The 14969-nt window shown below is 40.4% G+C and overlaps 1 protein-coding gene and 1 pseudogene across 2 annotated transcripts in view; both read left to right on the top strand.

The window, feature by feature from the left end:
* KIAA1217 (KIAA1217 ortholog) overlaps window positions 1–14969 on the top strand; it is an 846584-nt gene that overhangs the window by 395971 nt on the left and 435644 nt on the right. The gene's annotated exons all lie outside the window — the stretch shown is intronic.
* On the top strand, window positions 247–1159 carry LOC111549994 (annotated as a pseudogene). Its single transcript, XR_003309561.1, has one exon. The product of XR_003309561.1 is annotated as a 60S ribosomal protein L6 pseudogene (transcript).

Genomic DNA, 14969 nt, shown 5'->3' with positions numbered 1-14969 from the left:
TACTAAAAGCCACTAAATTGTACGGTTTTAGAGGCTCAGCTTTATGGTACGTGAATTATATCTTAATTTTTAAAAATCCAAAGGTGTAAAAATTGGGAAGGAAGAAATAAAACTGTCTTTGGTCACAGATGACATGATTATCTATGTAGAAAATCTGAAAGAACCAAAAAAAAAAAAAAAAAAATCCTGGAATTAAGAAGCAATTATAGCAAGGCTGTAGGATAAAATGTTAATATACAACTCTTTCCCGTCTTGCAAGATGGCGGGTGAAAAAGTTGAGAAGCCAGATACTAAAGAGAAGAAACCCGAATCCAAGAAGGCTCATGCTGGTGGCAAGGTGAAAAAGGGTAACCTTAAGGCTAAGAAGCCCAAGAAGGGGAAGCCCCATTGCAGCCGCAACCCTGTCCTTGTCAGAGGAATTGGCAGGTATTCCCGATCTGCCATGTATTCCAGAAAGGCCATGTACAAGAGGAAGTACTCAGCCACTAAATCCAAGGTTGAAAAGAAAAAGAAGGAGAAGGTTCTCGCAACTCTTACAAAACCAGTTGGTGGTGACAAGAACGGCAGTACCCGGGTGGTTAAACTTCGCAAAATGCCTAGATATTATCCTACTGAAGATGTGCCTCAAAAGCTGTTGAGCCATGGCAAAAAACCCTTCAGTCAGCACGTGAGAAAACTGCGAGCCAGCATTACCCCCGGGACCATTCTGATCATCCTCACTGGACGCCACAGGGGCAAGAGGGTGGTTTTCTTGAAGCAGCTGGCTAGTGGCTTGTTACTTGTGACTGGACCTCTGGTCCTCAATCGAGTTCCTCTACGAAGAACGCACCAGAAATTTGTCATTGCCACCTCAACCAAAATCGATATCAGCAATGTCAAAATCCCGAAACATCTTACTGATGCTTACTTCAAGAAGAAGAAGCTGCGGAAGCCCAGACACCAGGAAGGTGAGATCTTTGACACAGAGAAAGAGAAATACGAGATTACAGAGCAGCGCAAGATTGATCAGAAAGCTGTGGACTCACAAATTCTACCAAAAATCAAAGCTGTTCCTCAGCTCCAGGGCTACCTGCGATCTGTTTTTGCCCTGACGAATGGAATTTATCCTCACAAATTGGTGTTCCAAATGTCTTAAGAACCTCATTAAATAGCTAACTACATTTAAAAAAAAAAAATGTTAATATACAAAAGTCAGTTGCTTTCCTATATACCAGCAATAGACAATTGAGACTTGAAATTAAAAACACAATGCCATTTACATTAGCACCAAAAATTGAAATGTTTAAGTATAAAACTTCAAAATATGTATAATATCTATATGAAGAAAACTTAAAACTCTGATCAGAGAAATCAAAGAACTACTAAATAAATGGAAATATATTACATGTTTGTGGATAGAAAGATTGAAAATTGTTAAGATGTCAGTTCTTTCCAACTTGATCTATAGATTCAATGAAATCCTAATCGAAATCCCTGAAAGTTATTTCATGAATATCAACAAACTGATTCTAACATTTATATGAAGAGGCAAATGACCGAGAATAGCCAACACCATTTTGAAGGAGAAGAACAAAGTCGGAGGACTGACATTCCCCAACTTCAAGACTTACTTTAAAGCAACAGTAATCAAGATAATGTGGTATTAGTGAATGAATAGATAAATAGTTCAGCCAAAAGAATAAATTCCCTTCCCCCCCCAAAATGGACCAACACAAACATATTCAACTGATCTTTGAGGAAGCAGCAAAAGCAATACAATGAGTGATATGTTTGGCTGTGTCCCTACCCAAGTCTCATCTTGAATTGTAGCTCCCATAATCCCCATGTGTTGTGGGAGGGTCCTGGTGGGAGGTAATTGAATCATGAGGACAGGTTTTTCCCATACTGTGCTCGGGGCAGTGATTAAGTCTCATAAGATCTGATGGTTTTGTAAATGGGAGATCCCCTGCACAAGCTGTCTCACCTGCTGCCATGTGAGATGTGACTTTGCTCCTCATTCACCTTCCACCGTGATTGTGAGGTCTCCCCAGTCATGTGGAACTGTGAATCAGTTAAGCCTCTTTCCTTTTTAAATTACCCAGTCTTGAGTATGTCTTTATCAGCAGTATGAGAATAGACTCATACAATGCGGAAGATAGTCTTTTCAAAATAGGATTGTACTGGAACAACTAGACAACACATACAATTTAAAAAAGAAAATAATCCAGACACAGACTCACACCCTTCACAAAAACTAACTCAAAATGGATATAAATGCAAAACAATAAAGCTCCCAAAAGATGACACAGACAAAAACCTAGATGACCTTAGATATGGTAATGACTTATTAGATACAAGAAAAAAGCCACAATCCATGAAAGAAATAATTGATAAGCCAGTCTACATCAAAACTTTCTGCTCTCTGAAAGACAATGTCAAGAGAATGAGAAGGCAAGCCAATAAGTGGGAGAAAATATTTGTAAAACACACATCTGTAAAAGAACTATTATATAAAATATGCAAAGAACTCTTAAAACTCAATAATAATAAGAAAACCCAGTTTAAAAGTGGGCCAAAGAACTTAGCAGATATGTCCCCAAAGAATATATACAGATAGCAAAAAAGCATATGAAAAGATGTTCTACATTTCATTAGAGAAATGCAAATTAAAATGATGAGATACCACTACACACCTGTTAGAATGGACAAAATCCAGAACAGTGGTGACACCAAATGCTGACAAGGATATGGAATAGCCAACACCATATTGAAGAAGAACAAAGTCAAAGGACTGACATTCACCAGTTTCAAGACTGACTTTAAAGCAACAGTAATCAGGATAACGTGGTATTGGTCAATGAGCAGATAAATAGATGATCAGCCAAAAGAATAAATTCTCTGCCCCCCCAAAATAGACCAACACAAACATATTCAACTGATATTTGAGGAAGAAGCAAAGCCAGTACAATGGGTGATATGTTTGGCTGTGTCCCCACCCAAATCCTTCTTGAATTGTAGTTCCCATAATCCCCACACATTGTGGGGATTCATTCATTGCTGGTGGAAATGCAAAATGGTGTAGCCACTTTGGAAGGCAGTTTGGCGGTTTCTTACAAAACTAAGCATACTTTTACCATGTGATCCAACAATCATGCTCCTTGGTATTTACCCAAAGAAGTTGAAAACTTCTGTCCACATAAAACCTGTACACACAATTGTCTCTAGAAGTTTTATTCATGATTGTCAAAACTTGGGAGCAACAATGCTGTCCTCCAGTAAATGAATGGATAAATAAACCATGGTAGATCCAGACAATGAACCATCACTCAGCACTAAAAAGAAATGAGCTATCAAGCCTTGAAAAGATATGAAAGAATCTTAAATGCATACTACTAAGAGAAAGAAGCCACCAGTTTGATTCCAAATATATGACATATGTCTCTATATGACATTCTTGAAAAGGCAACTAGGGAGATAGTAAAAGAAGAAAGATCAGTGGTTGTCAGGTGCTGGGAGGAAGGAGGGATGAATAGGTGGAGCACAGAGAATTTTCAGGGCAGTAAAAATACTTTGCATGATAATATAATGGTGAGTACAGGTAATCATACATTTGTCAAAACCTACAGCATGTACAATGCCAAAAGAGCACCCTATGGACTTTGGGTGAAATTGATGTGCCAATGTGGACTCGTTGATTGTAATAAATGCACCACTATGATTCAGATATTGACAGTAGAGGAGGCTGTGCACATGTAGGGACCAAAAGTAGATGGTGACTTTCTGGATTTTCTGCTCAATTTTGCTATGACCCTTAAACTACTCTGAAAAAGTAAAGTGTGATTTAAAAATTTTGTCTGTACTTAGAAAAACGATGAGGGATGTTTTCTAAAGTTGGCAAAGCCGCATTTTATTAAGGAGGCTCTTCATCTGGTTTTACCTGGAATGAGCAAGGTGGTTTCCCTCAAACACATTCCTGTCTGTTTAGATTCTGTGTAATTTTCTACTTGGAATTTGGTGAAGATACCAAAGAAAATGTTCAAAATGATGAAACTTCCCACTGCAAGATGACGACGATGATGATGATGCATATTTAATAGTTATGTGACTACAGAGATGCATGCCAACTAACTAGAATACAATTATGAAGTCCTAGGTTTGGGTCCAGGTTGAAATTTTGGCGACTCGTAGAGGCAAAAAAGTAAGGAGCAAGAGAAAACTCAAGCGTCCCAGAAAAACTGACTCAGGAAACACCTGAATAGCACAAAGCATCAAGTTGCAAAAATCTCAAGTCTGGTAGACAGCACAAATATAAAGACTCAGCCATCAGGTTCAGCCAGATGGAGTGAGTGCAGGAGAGGAAAGGGCAGGTGGAGGCCAGGATGTACTGGGAGCTATTCATGTACCAAAGGCAGCAGATTTTTAAAGTCCCGCATTCAGCCCATCTCATAGGCGAGGTTGAAATGCCCCTAACAGCAGTGAGCTGGGCCAGGCATAAATAAGCTTCTAGTTCTTCCTGCCCAAGAAACCAGTGGTATCTGTTCTCATCTAGAACTGAGATTCTTTTTATTCCTGGTTCACTGATCGCCATGACCTACCGGGGCTGCACTTCTGCTGTCTTCCTTGGAGCTTAGTGGGTCCTCTGTGAGGTTGCATTGCTTCTGAGCAGAATAGTTGCATTCATTTCTCAGCAAATCTTTATTGAGTACCTACTATGTTCCAGGCATTCTTCTAGGATGTAATAGTGAAGAAACAAATGAAAAGACCAGGTTCCTGCCTTCAGGGGGCTTTCAGTCTAGAATGGAAGCCATGGCAACCATCAATCCATGAGGCACGCACGCATGTGGAAACTTCCCCTGAGTGGAGCCTTTGGGGAGAAAAGGTACTTGGGCTATGCATTGTGGAAAGAGGGCCTTGACTGATGCAGGGAAGGCCTTCCCAGAGAATGGGGAGGCAGTGAGGCCTAAAAGAAGAATGCAAGTTAATAGGAAGTTGGAGACCAGTTCTAAACATCGGGAACCTTGTGATGGAATGGGACTTTGTGCTGCTCTTTTGACAATACCCCACCACATATCAGACGGTGGCAGTGTATGTGGTATGCTCTGTGTGACCACTTCCAGGACACAAGGGTGGCAGGGGCAGTTAGTTGTCTACCATTGCCAGTGCTCACCACTGCGCCCGGCTAATTTTTTGTATTTTTAGTAGAGACGGGGTTTCACCGTGTTAGCCAGGATGGTCTCGATCTCCTGACCTGGTGATCCGTCTGCCTCGGCCTCCCAAAGTGCTGGGATTACAGGCGTGAGCCACCGCGCCCGGCCTGTACTGCATTTCTTTATCCAGTTCACTGTTGATGGACATCTAGATGGATTCCACGTCTTCGCTGTTGTGAATAGTGCTGTGATGAACATAGGTGTGCATGTGTCTTTATGGTAGAATGATTTATACTCCTTTGGGTATATACCCAGTAATGGGGTTGCTGGGTCAAATGGTAGATCTGTTTTGAATTCTTTGAGAAATCTGAAAACTGCTTTCCTCAGCGGCTAAACTAATTTACACTCCCACCAGCAGTGTTTAAGCATTTCCTTTTCTCTGCAATCTCACCAGCATCTGTTACTTTTTGACTTTCTAATCACAGCCATTCTGACTGGTGTGAGATGGTATCTCATTGTGGTTTTGATTTGCATTTCTCTAATGATTAGTGATTTTGAGCATTTTTTCATATGCTTGTTGGCCACACGTATGTCTTATTTTGAGAACATCACCAAGTCTTAAATTATCCATCTTGGAAGTGAATGTCTGGCTAAATCAAATCTTCTAACAATTTTTAACAACACTATCAGAATCTTTTAACAGACCCTTGTACACACACAAGGGATGAAATTGTTGCTTAGTGCTACAAAGGGGAAGAACAGTACTAACAAAATACTGTTTGGGTTATCACCTTTAAGTCACTTTTATAGTTATAGGACTAGAAAGTGAAGCAGAAAAAAAAAATGAAATATTAATGGTTTGATTACATTACTCTGTGACATAGTAGGTGGTAGGATGGGGTTGCCCAGGTAAAGGTAGGTCTGGGGGTTCATCTGGAAGAGTCTATAAGCACACAAGAGGCATCAGAGGTCAAAGTAAGGAAGAGGAAAGAAGTAGCCAAGAAGGTTCCAGAAGGCTGCACTTGTTAGATTTGACTTCTCATCCTAAGGAAGGCTATTTTATTTTATATACTAGGTGTGAGCAACTGTGTAACCATAGGAATTGTTTACAATGGACGGATATCACACATCTTCAGAAAAATGCTAACCTCCACTGAGGCAGAGACGGAAACTCTAGGATTACTCCACAGCCAAAATATATCAGTAGCAAAAACAGACACGAATGCCTGGTGATCATGTTATTAACTAGAATTCAATGACTGGGGGTTTCCTAAGATTGAAAAGATATATGAGGTTGGATAGTAAATAAGAGCTGGAGGGAAAATTTTTAAATGTGGTACTTGCAGTTTTAAAACATATTCACAAAATACCTCTTGGAATTTACTGCCTGGAAAGTATGGCTTGAGTCCTTTGTAAAATAGTTAAATGAATAGCAACAGAAAAGAAACCTTGAAGTCAACTAAAGATTAGAAAAATTAGGATCAGGAGTCATCTTTTACTAACTCAATGGCTTTTTTATGGAATGGTAAAATTAATGGATGAGGAGAATGCAAACGATGTAATATAACTGAACTTTCAAGAAGCAGCTATTATTGTCATGTCACCGAATGATACTTGATAAGTCTGTTCAAACATGCCAAGATCTAAATATGTCCCCTCACTTGGAAAGTAGATGGGAATCTAGGCAACATAATAAATAATGAATGATAGGGGAGACAAGAGGAATCAACATGTTCTCAAAACTGTGCTTTATTTTGTTTTGTTTTGTTTTGAGGCTATGTCTCACTCTGTTGCCCAGGCTAGAGGGCAATGGCTCAATATCAGCTCACTGCAACCTCCGCCTCCCAGGATCAAGCGATTCCCCTGTCTCAGCCTTCCAAGTAGCTGGGATTACAGGCATGCGGCACCACACCCAGCTATTTTTTGTATTTTTAGTAGAGACAGGGTTTCCCCATGTTGGCCAGTCTGGTCTGGAACTCCTGACCTCAAGTGATCCAATGCCTCAGCCTCCCAAAGTGTTGGGATTACAGGCATGAGCTATCGTGCCCAGCCAAAAGTGGGTATATTTGAATTTCACTTTATTTGCCACTCCTTTCCCTAATGATCAGAGAGATGGATCAACACCATGAGTAACAACAAAACAAACAAACGATGGCATTACGGGTGCTTACATTATTTAATGTCACAGATGGAAAGACACTAACTCTTTTGACTGTGTTCCCAGTTGCCTTTTTTTAAATTGGGATAACTATCTTATTTTATATAGTTAATTGAGTTTATTAACTTTTCAGTTGAACTGTGGTCTCTTTTTTTTTTTTTTTTTGATTAACATGTTTGCGAGATAGATTACTGAGCAATGTTTACATTGAGCTACAGCTTTATGATCTTTGTATGGCTCCTACCTTATGTCAATAATTCTCTATGTGGATTAACTGCACTGGAGAAAACCAGGGGAAAAGTGAACAGATGGAAACTGGAGGGTGGGGTAGGAAGTAAGTTCATGGGGATCTGAAATCAACAGAAATCCAGATGGACATTCAAGGGAAATTGAAGAGTGTTGAAAAAGAGGAAAAGAAAATGCTTGAAAGTGAAAGGAAGAATGGTGAAAGGAAAGATAAGTCCAGGAATAAATGTAAAAAGAACCAGGAATAAGAAGTCAATGTTTGGGGGGTATAAAAAATATAGGAAGAATTCAGTAGCTGTCAACGTGATAGTCATAAAGGATTTGGTTTGAGATGGGTTTGGAATCGATCAAAATGGAAATAAAAATTCTATTAGATTGTTGTTGATGTCATGGTTTGTTTGTGGTTGTTTGAGACAATGTCTCACTCTGTTGCCCAGGCAGGAGTGTAGTGGCATGATCACTGCCCACTGCAGCCTTGACCTCCTGGGTGCAAGGGATTCTCCCACCTCAGCCTCCCGAGTAGTTGGGACTATAGCCACACCACTATGCCTAGCTGATGTTGTTTTTGGTTAATAATTGTTTACAAACCTGTCAAGTTATACCAGTGGCTCTGGTATAACTATAGATGAGAATGGACTTTGAAACAGTCTTAATTACTTGAGTTTGTGTAAGAAAATTGTGGTTCCTAGTTCACTTTCCATGTTGGTAAATTAGTTCATCTCTGTCTTCATCTGAAGGCAAACTAGTTGTATATTTGTATCAATTAAAGCAAAGTAAACTAGCAGCACAGATCTTCAGAGTTCTGTCATCCATATGAGAGAAGTATTATTAAAATTAGTCTATTCTGTCACTTTATTCAATGCTCGTGGGGAGCCAAAAATAGTTTTAAAAAATGCAGATTCATTTTTCAAAGGAGACTGTGTGCACTATTATGTGCACTATTAATGATGGTTATGATTAAACAATAAAAACATACAAATTTAAAGTATTTGGCATCCCTTGAGTGGTGAAATGAAACGTTGAGGTTATGTGGCTACAGAAGAAAAATATATTTAGATTAAGGCACATTTATGCAAAATCCTGCCCAATAATTTCTTTCCTGTCTTACTGGCTTTGATTCCTTCTGTGGGCCTTAAAAAAAAAAAAAAAAAAAAAAAAACTCAAAATATATTTGTCTTAGCTTCTCTACCTAAATCAAATGGATTAGAAACCTTTGTTGAACAGCCCTATGAGAAATAACTCATTAATAAATGTGAAATATTGCCCAATGGCAAAACGGCGTAAGTTTTAAGTGCTCATTATGCCAATAAATGTTTCTGCATTGTAAATTTGGATTTTAAGTTATATGGAGAGAAAATACTCAGGTTAGAGCAGAGCAGGTTTTGGTTTCCTCAAAGTGCATACTAAAACTGAGATAATTTGATAGGCAACCACCAAAATCTATTTTTAGGTTATTTTTTTCAGATATGACATATTTTTAGTAATTTTTTTCTTTATGCATTCTTATAACTTAAATTTTCAGATTTTAGCTACAGTGGGCATTGTATTAATATTTTCAGTGACACATTAATGTATGCCAAGAATGATTGTATTGTGTGGTTTGTTTATACCAGTAGTTATATTTGATGTTAGCTATTTGGTACAAAATACAATTCTTACACGTTATGGGAACATAAACTTTATTGCTGTCTCATTACCATGCAGAAGCCAAATATGAGCAAAAGAATAATATCCTGTATTAATCTTCCAAAGGTTGGCTATGGGTAACCCAACTGATTGTGTTATAGTTTAATTAATAGAATAAAAAAGAAATAAATAGCTTCAATGCTGCCTAATAAAGGTAATTCTCCCATGGCAAGATATGTACACTGCAACATGATAAAAGAATTCTGATGGAATGGTTTTTTGTCTAGTTGAATAATGCAATATTCTCTTCTGTGCCCATAAAAACAGATATCTCCATCCTAAGGCTATATTTTGTAGTGTCATTTTAGGTATTCATTTTGGGGGAAAAAAATCCTTCCTGATTCTGCTTTAAGGAATTAGATCTCATTGAACTAGAAAAAAACCTATCTAAAATAGCTTAAATTGTTTTTTGATTTGTGAAATATAAAAAGTCCTCACTGTGGATAAGCGAAACCACATTCATTCGAACTTCACCGACCTTTTTCTCCTCTGCATAAACGCTTGTCCTTTGCTGATGGTTCTGTGGAAGTGTCTGCAGGCAGAAAAAAAATCAGAGGGGTGTATGTTTGCAGCAAAAATTTCAAATGAAGGAGTTTGTATTTTTAGATGGCTTAGTTTTTTTGAGTTTTGTTGTTTTGCGACAGGGTCTTGCCTGTCGTTCAGGCTGGAATGCAGTGGTATGAACACAGTTCACTGCAGCCTCGACCTCCTGGACTTAAGAGATCATCCTTCTTCAGTCTCTCATATAGCTGGCACCACAGGCACACACCACCGTACTCAGTTAATGTGTTGTTTTTGTTGTTTGTTTTGGTTTTGGTTTTTTGTAGAGACAGGGTCTCACTATGTTGCCCGGGCGGGTTTCAAACTGGATTCACGCGATCCTCGTGCCTTGGACTCCCAAAGTACTGAGATTACAGATGTGAGCCACTGCACCCCATCAAGATACTTGATTTAATTACAGACATCTTCCTGTAATTTTAAGATTTTCTGCAAACAAAAGCATTGGAAAAAAGTAAAACATCACTACATATGTTGAGGTAGCCTGAATAGTAGGGCATGTTTAAAGATAAAAGAAAATGCAACTACTTTTACTTTCTTTCACAAAATTAAGGTTATCTCTAAGTCTTTCTAACTTCATATATCTGTAGCTGGTTGGTTCAACCACCCAGGAACAGACAGTCATGAGGCCAGGATGTTTTATTTCTATGTGAACCAGATGGGTTTGTTTTATTCAATAGGCTCAAGTGTATAGCCTGGTGTCATGGATTGAATAGTGTTCTGAAAAATTTATGTCCACCCAGGACTTCAGAATGTGACCTTATTTGGAAATTGAGCCTTACAGATGTAATTTTGTTAAAAAGAGATCATATTAAATTAGGGTTGGCCCTGACTTCAATGATTGGTGTTCTTTTTTATTTTTATTTTTTGGAGACGGCGTCTCACTCTGTCACCCAGGCTGGAGTGCAGTGGCATGATCTTGGTTCACTGCAAGCTCCACCTCCTGGGTCATGCCGTTCTCCTGCCTCAGCCTCCTGAGTAGCTGGGACTACAGGCGCTTGTCACCACGCCCGGTAAATTTTTTTTGGATTTTTTCAGTAGAGACAGGGTTTCACCGTGTTAGCCAGGATGGTCTTGATCTCCTGACCTCGTGATCCGCCCACCTTGGCCTCCGAAAGTGCTGGGATTACAGGCATGAGCCACCGCGCCTGGCCATGGCTGGTATTCTTATAAGAAGAGGGGCCACACAGAGACACAGGAGAATGCCATGTGAAAACAGGGGAGGCAGGGATTGAGTGAGAAAATCCAAGGCCTGCTGGTAACCGCCAGAAGCAAGAGAGGAGCACAGAACAGATTCTCTCTCCAGCCTCCAGGAGGAACCCACCTCGACACACCCAGACTCCGGGGTGAGAGAGTAAATTCTTACTGTTTTAAGCTACTCAGTTTGTGACAACCTGTTACAGTAGCCAGGGATAACCCCTAGACCTGGACAGATGGCTTGATCATATTCTACCTCTCACACAGGCATTCAACGGAGACTGCAGGCATCTAGGTCCACCAGTGGGAAATAATAGCCATTTTCTAAAAATAATACCTATTTTTAGAAAAGCATCTTCACAATTTAAGGTTGTAGCTAACATGCCCAAGTCCATCCCTGGTAAGCAACAGCTCAGGCTCTTTACTTAACGAGGAGCATGTCTAGAATATGGAATCTCAAAAGTGCTACTAAATTCTACCATCTCAACACCAAATCTGATGACAAAGCAGTAGAAAAGCTTTTTAAGGAAGCCAGTTTGTTCCTGCAAGAGTGTCTTTAATTAGGGATGAGTATTGTAGAAGATGACAGCATCCACTCTATTTTAAACAGAAAAGGAATTTTGCTCACAAAATCACTGGAAAGGCTAGAAGATCAGGATCTAGGCTGAGATTCCAAAAGTGGCTTCCTAAAATGACACCACTGAGCAGAGCTGGCTGCTGGGGAACTATGCCCTCTGTGGTGTCCAGGAAGACAAGGACCAGGAAACTGCTGTCCCAGCTGTCGACTCTTGTATCTCACCATCTGATGCATTATCTAGGGAACCGGAAGCTACTGCCATGCCTCCTAGCTTTTGGGAACACATCACTTCACTCTCTCCGGAATGAAAAAGCTGGTACAAGAACTGTTAGCAGGACCAGCTACGTATTCATGTGGCCAGTGCAAAATAAAAATGCAGACCCCCATGTTCACAATTATTAAGACCCAAGACAGCAGCAACAGAGCATTAAGCCAAGCATGGGGCCCTTCTAATCATGGAGTCCTGTGTGACTGCTCTGGCCACCTCCCATAAAGCTGGCCCCAGCTGTTGGCTTCAGAGCCATGGTGGCCTGATAATCTACACCCGCAAAAGGGATCAACCTGGGTGCATCCTGTCCTATCACTCTTCCTCACTTGAGTCAGCAGAAAGTTTTAAGTCTATGAGACTCTTGAAGACTGGAAGGCAGGTCCCTGGCTGCAAGGAAGTCTGAGGAATGTCCTTGTTAGTTGTCCAGGCTCTACGATGAAGGAAGCACTCCAGAAGGAGCTGCAAAAAATGCTGACTAAGTCTATCTACTGTATCCACCCAAGTGATAACTTTTTGCAGAGCAATTGGTTCTCTTCTCACTTACAGACCCACCCTGCTGCAGCCTACTGAGTGCTTTCTGTACACAGCACTCAACAGACAGCTGGCAGAATCATGTGTGTGTCTTCTCAGCACCAGGTGTGTGCTAGAAGACCAGAATACAGTGCTGACCCAGGAAGACAGGGTCCCTGCCCTCTGATTTCCCTCAAGTGAACACACACAAGAAATTAACAAGTGAACATTCTCACTCATTCCCACTCTTGCTTTCCTCCAATCCATTCTCAACAGCACATCTGGAGAAATCCTTTGAAAAACACAAATCAGTTCACACACATTCCCCCGCTTAGATTATTTCCAGAGTTTTGCCTTGCCCTTGGAAAAATTCCAGACCTCCTCATCAATCCTGACAAGAGCCTCACACCATCTTGTGAGTGTCTGGCCTATCTCTCATGCTTCCCTACTTGCTCACTGTGCCACACCAGTGTCCTCTCTGCTTTTTGGAACATACCAAGTTCCATCCTGTCTCTATCTTTGATTTTGAGCTTTCCTAGCTCACTGCTCAACCGGTTCCTTCTCAGCTTCCAGCATGTGGCTAACATGCTACCTTTTCAGGAAGGTTCTCTCTGATCCTAAGATAGAATCCCCACCTCAGCGCAGTTTTTCTACAACATATCGCTTTTCTTATTTATCACCACTTATCACAATCTAAAGTGAGCCTGTGCATACATTTGTGTGTTTCTCTTTCCTGTCCATGAGACCAGAGGCCTTGCCTCCCTGGCTCAGTGCTTTACCCCAAGCTCAGCACAGCACCTGCGTATTACAGGAGCTCAAGAAATATTTCTTGATGAGCTATTACTGACAGATTGGTGCATTTTTTAAAAAATAGCTACATTCATGGAAAGTCAGGTTTGCATTCATTATTTAGATGAAAGAAATTGAACCTAAAAATGAAGCATTATTTGGGATGGCTATGGAGTTTGGGAAAATTAAAGCAGAGAGTTCAAGGCAACTGGCAGGCATCAAATCACACAGGTCAGCTATTCTGGAAAAAATTGTGGACTGGCATTAGGGTAAAAAGTCCAGGCCAAAAACTGTCCAGTAATACACATGATCTCACACTTGTTTACAGATTATTTTGAGGCTATTCTCTTCCTGTTCCCAGTGAATGATCTTCCTGCTCACGGTGAGATCACTTACTCACCGAGAGCAGAGACCTCTGTCTTTCTGCAGTGGCCCCCAGTGCCCCCAGTAGCTCTAAGAGCAGCTTCCTGCTCCTTGTTTAAGTTCTCTAAGGATGGAAGATGCTAAGCACTGGGAAAGCTTGACTTTCATGCTTCTTGCATAGCGCCACCAGGTAGGATGGCCAGCCATCTGGATTCCTTGGAACTGGGGAGGTTCCTGGATACAGGGCCTTCAGTTTTAAAACTGAAACAGTCCAGGGAACAAAGCAGGGTACAGTCATCTTTCCACGGGGCCACTAGAAAGAAGGTGGCCTCATTCTTATTTTTGCTCACGGTCTTAGTCCTACCAGCTTGCTTCAGCCCATGTCATACTCCATTTACTCACTTGTAACTAATCTCTATTATTTTGCCCTCCCCTTATGGCTTCATTGTGCCTCCCAGTCCTCACTCACAGACCTGCTTCTCTGACTTCCCTCGTTGACAGTGTCTGGATTCTTTCTCTGATTGTGTCATCGTACAACACTCTTACATCATCTGATCCATCTTGCCCCCTGGGATCTTGGGGGTTCTACCCACACCCCAGACCCCCAGAAAGCCCCCTTGTCACACTTGCCCCAGGAGTAGTGGGAGGGCATTGAGTGATAAGAATTATCTATGAATATAATTATGGTGATACATCTCTGACTGCATAGCTCAGAAAAAAAAGGCCAAAAATTTCAGGCGTTATCTGGTGACCGTCTCTATACACAGGAGGAGTCTGAAAACTTTCTCTGTAAGGGGACAGATGGCAAATATTTTGGGCTCTGCAGACCATGCAGTCTCTGTCATAAGTGTGCAACTCTGCTGTTGTGGCAGGAAAGCAGCTATAGACAATATGGCAACAGAGACTGCATGGTCTGCAAAGCCTAAAATATTTGCTCTCTGTTCCTTTACAGAGGAATTTCTCAATTTTTATGTGTTCCAATAAAACCTTATTTACAAATATAGGCAATGGGCCTAATTTGGCCTATGGGCCATAGTTTGTGGATCCCTGATATAGAACATCCTTCTAGATGACTTTTAAATTTTTTATTGAGTCTATAAAAGTTTTTTTTGTCCTCACCACTCATATGGATCAGCCATAGCTCTGCACACACAATTTACACATCTCTTCCTAATAAACCTCCTTACCTCTCTTAATTTTTCACTGTCACTCACCTGCGCTTAGGGAAACTTTTACTCCACAAAAATTAATTCTTTCTCCAAGACACATGGAAAGAAAGATTGTGTGGTACTTATTTCTAGAAGGATGTTTAACACAAGTTTGTAATATGAAAATAGTTATGGAGTTAGAGTGAACTGTTAGGATAACTGAAATTAATACACGGTTACTGCTTTGTTAGATTAATCGGGCTCTGATGGGCAGGTGTATTCTTATTCTTGGTGATAAGAAAGGAAATAACTCCAAATAGTGCTTTTTTTTTTTTTTTTTTTT

Source organism: Piliocolobus tephrosceles, chromosome 9, assembly GCF_002776525.5.
Source record: "Piliocolobus tephrosceles isolate RC106 chromosome 9, ASM277652v3, whole genome shotgun sequence".
NCBI lineage: Eukaryota > Metazoa > Chordata > Mammalia > Primates > Cercopithecidae > Piliocolobus > Piliocolobus tephrosceles.
The sequence above is the reverse complement of the archived record's forward strand: the minus strand, read 5'-3'. Positions and strand labels throughout refer to the sequence as shown.